A 6,167-nucleotide genomic window follows, 5' to 3' on the forward strand; every position below is an offset into this window, starting at 1 on the left:
GCTGAAAGGTGGGGTTGAGGAGTGTAAATGATCAGTTCTTTAGAATTTATAAATGCACTGAAGTACAACTTTTTGTTGTGGCAAACTGTAGCTAATGAAACCTAGAATTGTAAATAATAGAAATGTGGTGCTCAGAGGGCCCTTGGAAATTATCTGAGGCAATTTTTAAAAATTATTTAAAAGTAGTGGAAACTACTCTTCTAGAAGTATTGATGCTTGGCCCCAAAACTACTGAGAAACAAAACTGGCCGAGATCCAGTATTGGGTGCACCAGAGTGGCAGGAGGAATCTTCCCCACCTGTGATATTTTCTTGCAAGTGTAAGGGCTCCATTAGCATAAACCTCTATCTGCTCTCTGACCCCTTCACCTTCCATTCTTGGGAGATGGGTTGCATATCTGATGGCTGCATGTAAAAGCAAGAACAGGGCATAGATAGCCATGACACTCTTGTTCTTTTTCTTTGGAGCAGTCTGACCTTTGTAGAGTATGAGTTTCAATAGCACTTGGCTGTACCGTGAGCTTATTAGAGGGTCCAGCCACCATGGGGATGTTCTCAGTGTTCTAGTGTTCCTAGTTGGCAATGAGAAGTCTATGTGAAAAGTTAAGCATTAGGAAATGTGTTTCCCTAATACTGCCTGCATTAGTAATGACAGCAATATTTTGGTCTCTTCACAGAGACCAAATAGTTAAAAGTGCTGGTAAATGTTCGCCAACTAACCCTCCAAGGAAAACAAACAAACAAATGAAGTTTCCACAGAGTCCCATGGCATAAATAACCCCACCTGGATTTAGTCAATTCCCCACCTATATCACTGAGGAGTTGGGAAATAATGCACATGATTGACCCTCATAAACTAGCACAAGATGGATGCACCTCAGCACTATCCTTTTTTCATCTTACTTTTACCTCATTTCTCAGTGACTGCAGATCCTGGTTATGGTTATACATAAAGAAGGGTCTAATTACGAGGCTATCTGAAACACTAATATTCAGGTTTCTTGAGTTCCAGTTGAATGTATTTCACATGACATCACAATGTCGCTTGGAAACCAGGGTTCCACTATGTATTATATAACTGGAAAGTAGGGTTCTACTACTTATTTTATAACTGAATACAAAACTATTTTATATATACATGAACCATTATTATATAAATAATATATATACAATTTATAAATAATGATATATATCTAAATGTCTATTTTATATGTGTATATATATGTGTGTGTAAATATCTTTTGTATATGTGTAGTGTCTGAGTTTAAAAATATCTAGTGGGTGTTATGCTAGTGGTCACACAAACCTTATGGAATACTCAAAATGAATAAATTTGATTTTACATAAATTTTACTTCAAGAAAGCTAGTTTAAAAAAATCAATTTATTTAGTTGGAATGTGAATATTATCTAAACGCTAATAATTCAAATCAGGCACAAAGAACCCATGAGATGATAGTGGTTGACTGTTAACTGCCTCTAAATCTTTACCCTTGTTAATTCCATGCTTTTGCTGTGTGACCTGCTGTTCCCTCTTTGATATTGAGTTCCTATTCACAGCAATTTAGAATAAAGAAATGAAAGAATATACCACCAGTAATATTGCTGTTCAAAAACATAAACCAGGGATCCCTGGGTGGCGCAGCGGTTTAGAGCCTGTCTTTGGCCCAGGGAGCGATCCTGGAGACCCAGGATCGAATCCCACATTGGGCTCCCGGTGCATGGAGCCTGCTTCTCCCTCTGCCTGTGTCTTTGCCTCTCTCTCTCTGTGACTATCATAAATAAATAAAAATTAAAAATAAATTAAAAAAAAAACATAAACCAAAGAGCCAAATTTTGTCCTATCTGTAGGCAGTTGTCTTCTTGAAGCTACACCACACTCCTCAGAGTCCTGAACTGGTATGGCTTAATGGGGCACAATTATGCATAGCTTGTCCTTGGCAAAAAAGCAAATATCCAACAGGTGAAAGTCACATTAGATTTATAATTAAAATATTACCCTGACCTTGAAAGCTCTTGGTAGACTGGATCTCAACTTCTTGAACTTCAGGCATCTTAACTGATCACCTTATTTTTCTCTTTTAAAAAAAAGTTTTTAATATTTTTTTCCACAGAGGCTTCTATTTATCTCCTTCCCTTGGGCTATGGTGCCAAATTAATAAATATGTGATATAATATATATCCATTGCTGGAATTATATGAATTATAGCCATTTAGCTTTTAGATACACACACATATATTTCAGGTTTTCAGCCTAACCCATGGTGAATCACAAAATACTTTTACCTAATCTGAAACACCTGTATTTATCTACTATGCATATAATCACCTGATTTTTTTAAAAGATTTTATTTATTTATTTATTTGACAGAGAGAGAGAGAGCACAAGCAGAGGGACCAGCAGGCAGAGAGGGGGAGAAGCAGGCTCCCCACTGGGCAGAGAGCTTTGAGCCTGGGGCTCTATCCCAGGACCCTGGGATCATGATGAGAGCCAAAGGCAGACCCTTAACTGATTAAGCCACTGAAGTGCCTCTGATCACTTGATATTTAAATTATATTTTTAGTGACATAAAAGTAAATTCCAGAAATAAACATATATAGACACACTCATACATAGGCAGGTATGATTTAAGAAAACTATATATATATTATTTTTTTAGCATCTACATGAGCATAAGTGCAATCCCTTTCTTAACTGTCCCTATAGTGGGCTGTGCATTCCTATGAACAGGAATGTCAAAGCTGAAAATATTTCTGAAACTGTTCTTTTTGAGAGCTGCCTTTAGTGCTAACTCTTCCCTATACTAACCAGTGACAACTGTTGGCAAAATCTTGGTCCTTTGAGAGTTGACTGAACATCTCCAAACTGCCAAAAGCATTTGGAACCAAGACTAATGAAGATGGCTTGCAGAGAAGCTGGGGACACTGCTTGGAATCAATGACTCAGTGTGACTAACATAATGAGGCTTTATTGTTCTCTGTGGCTTCTAACCTGTGTCTGAAGTCAGGGCCAAATGCAGAGTTCACAACATGCTTAGAGCAAATGCATATGAAATCTCTTCTTAATTACCTAATTTGGCTACACAAAATAATATATAAATATTGCCGGCACATTCACTCCTCTTTCTAATTTTTTTCCTCTCCTGGAAGGTCCTTATGTAATGTCAGTGAAACATAATGATTCCCTACCTTGGGAAAATGTAATTTATGTATCTATTTTATTTATTTATTTATTTATTTATTTATTTATTTATTTATTTATTTATTTATACATGAGAGACACACAGAGAGAGAGGGAGAGACACAGGCAGAGGGAGAAGCAGGCTCCATGCAGGGAGCCTGACATGGGATTCGATCCTAGGTCTCCAGGATCAGGCCTTGGGCCAACGGCGGTGCTAAACCACTGAGTCACCTGGGCTGCCCTGCAAAATGCAGTTTAAATTCCCTATACCACTTCCATGGAATTGTAAGTTTCTTATTTTATTTACCTTATCTGTGAAGTGGGCACATAACCCTGACATGAGTCTTTTGTGAGGATTAAGTGATACAGCATGTGAAATGCCTATTACAGTATCTGGTCAAAATATATGTATAACACATGTTAATTTTCTTTTCCCTGTCCTTCTGCCCTCTTCCTAACTAATAAATGTTGTAATATTCTAATTTATGGAATGATTTGTTAATTCTACAAATGGTAAATGCTCTAAAACCACAGAGCAAACAGACAAAAATATTGCAGCCAATTTCCACCCATCTTAAGGCAGAAATGTCAAGTATCTTAGGGATATTCACATTCCATACATGTCACTCTTTCACCAGTATAGAAAACTCTTTAGCTTTGTCTGATAAATTCCAACAAAACATCTCAACTTGAAGTAGAACATTTTGTAACATTTTCATCATTTTAAACATTTGTAGGTGATGATAAAATACCAAAGAGGTAGGACCACTTTAGGGATATGAAAATTTACACAGACATTTTTTGGATTAATTGGTTGAAAATAAGATCTTGTTTGTTTTCTTCTCCTCCTCCTCCTTCTCCTCCTCTTCCCTCTTCCTTTTCCTCTCCCTTTTTCTCTTCCTCTTCCTCTTCTTCTTCCCCTTCTTAATTTTAGGAAAAATAAAGAAGAAAGGTAACCAAAGTGTATGCAAAATTTTTCAAATAATACTTATTTTTTGCTCCCGGCAAGCTTAGTTGCAAAAAGAAGGTGCTGAAATGCTAATGATACCAAGTTTGAAATGAGCATGTGCCTGAGCAGAGGTTACAGCCCCAAGGAGCCCCTTGCTCCCATAGTCCTCCATTTGGAGGCAATGTGGACACACTCCACATTGAAGTAGCTACACACTGTGAGCACAAAGGCAGAATGATGGCATTTGGATGAACCTGCTATTCTAAATTACATTTTCTCCCACAGGGTCCATAGTAACCATGGAAAAATTCTTCAACCAGACTATTCTATAGATAACTGATAATGCCTCTCCTCTGGAGATGCAACTCCTTTGAATGAATCATTCAATTATACAGTATATATTTTTTTCCAAGTGGGAGGTGTGGTTTTGAGATATCTTACAGAGAAAGTAGACCAGAACCTGTCATTAAAAATAAAGCATTCGAGAATTCTTTAGCAAATGCAATGATTTTGCGTTATGATTTGCATGTATGGGGAGAACATAGAATGATTTCACTACACTCCTACTGAGAAGATCCCCACCACTGATTTTTCATTCTGTATCTTTGCTTTTATGTGTAAGCAGAGTGCCTGCTGTGTCCACCTGCTACATTTATTCTACATCTTTTAGGGGGAGGTCTATCCCTTTATCTTAGTTGACATTGTTCATTACATTTCCTGGAGTTACTTCTGAGACAGTTGAGAAGATTTCTTGGGGTGAAATTTTGGGAAAAAGAGATGGTTTTTAAGAGGCAATGGTACAATTCCTCAAGGAGAATATAGCTGTGGTTAGCAAGCCTCACTGATGAACATTTGGTGTGGAAAGAATCTTCAGGCTAATATCCAGATGGCCTGGGCTTAAGATAAGAAGAACTTGATTGCTATGCATGAAAACATAGATTTACTATAGGTGGTCCAAGCAGACAGAGGTAAAGATTCTCAGAAATAAAGACATGAAAAAAAAAAAGAAATAAAGACATGAAAGAGTTTATGATAAAGATAAATAGCCAAGTGCTAGCTAAGAGGTGGGGATTCTATAAGATAAAGCATCAATGAAGTAAATCTTTGGGCTGAATTCTTTGAACCTACCTAATGCTTAATTATTATAAGTCATTCATTGATTGGCTCTTTGCTATTATCTAGTTGGCATTAATCCCAAAATTCATTAAATTCTACTAGGAAAGATAACCCTATCAGTGTAATGACTTGAAGAAATTAAGGCCAAATGTATTGTTTTGTTTTATGTTTTGATTAATATTTGGTACAGAAAAAGGAACAGCCACAGGAAAAATGATAGGAGAAATGTTCAGAATTAAATGGAAGCAACATATAAGATTAAGAAAGAAATATAAGAAATTCAAGATTTTGTCAGGAAATCCCAAATATTGGGAAATTGACAAATAATGTAAATTGTCCACAATTTGTAAATGCAGATTCTTTTATTTATTTATTTATTTATTTATTTATTTATTTATTTACTTTTTAAAGAGAGAAAGCATGCACCCATGAGCCAGGGTGGGGGAGATGTGAGGAAGGGCAGAGGGAGAGGGAGAGAGAATATGATCCTGAGATCACAACCTGAGCCAAAATCAAGAGTTGGACACTTAACCAACTGGGTAAACTGAGGGCCACCTAAGCACCCCTCAATTTGTTTTTATTTAAATGTCATCTCTCAGTATAAGCCCAAAGTTTTGAAGTCATGGGGATATCCAGGGTGCTGACACAAGATAGAAATCTCAGTATCTCCACTCTAGACTTATTAAAATATTTTGTCCAGTTAGCTGTACTTCTTTGGATGTGGGCATGGATCTCCCTAGGCTACAGTTAAATTCCAAATTTCTAAGTATGGTATTTAAGACCATCTACTTCTTACCCACATTTCATGTTTACACTGTGAGATTTTTCAGTAGACCTGTCTCCAATCAATCAATCAATCAATATAAGAATTGTCCCAATCTGATCTGGAATAAAAACAACCTACAGAAACCTATCATGACACC

General features: G+C 36.7%; 1 long non-coding RNA gene across 6 annotated transcripts in view; it reads right to left on the reverse strand.

Moving 5' to 3' along the window:
• Positions 1-1,026, reverse strand: part of LOC144301307 (uncharacterized) — a 106,113-nt gene extending 105,087 nt beyond the window's left edge. For 5 of the 6 annotated variants that reach the window (XR_013368136.1, XR_013368132.1, XR_013368135.1 and 2 more), the window contains exon 1: positions 909-1,017. This is a non-coding gene — a long non-coding RNA (uncharacterized LOC144301307). Of the gene's footprint in view, positions 1-908 lie in introns of all 6 variants that reach the window. The other variant, XR_013368137.1, reaches the window with a different exon arrangement.
• Positions 1,027-6,167: the final 5,141 nt, after the last annotated feature.

The sequence above is a fragment of the Canis aureus genome, chromosome 2 (genome assembly GCF_053574225.1).
Source record: "Canis aureus isolate CA01 chromosome 2, VMU_Caureus_v.1.0, whole genome shotgun sequence".
Taxonomy (NCBI): Eukaryota; Metazoa; Chordata; class Mammalia; order Carnivora; family Canidae; genus Canis; species Canis aureus.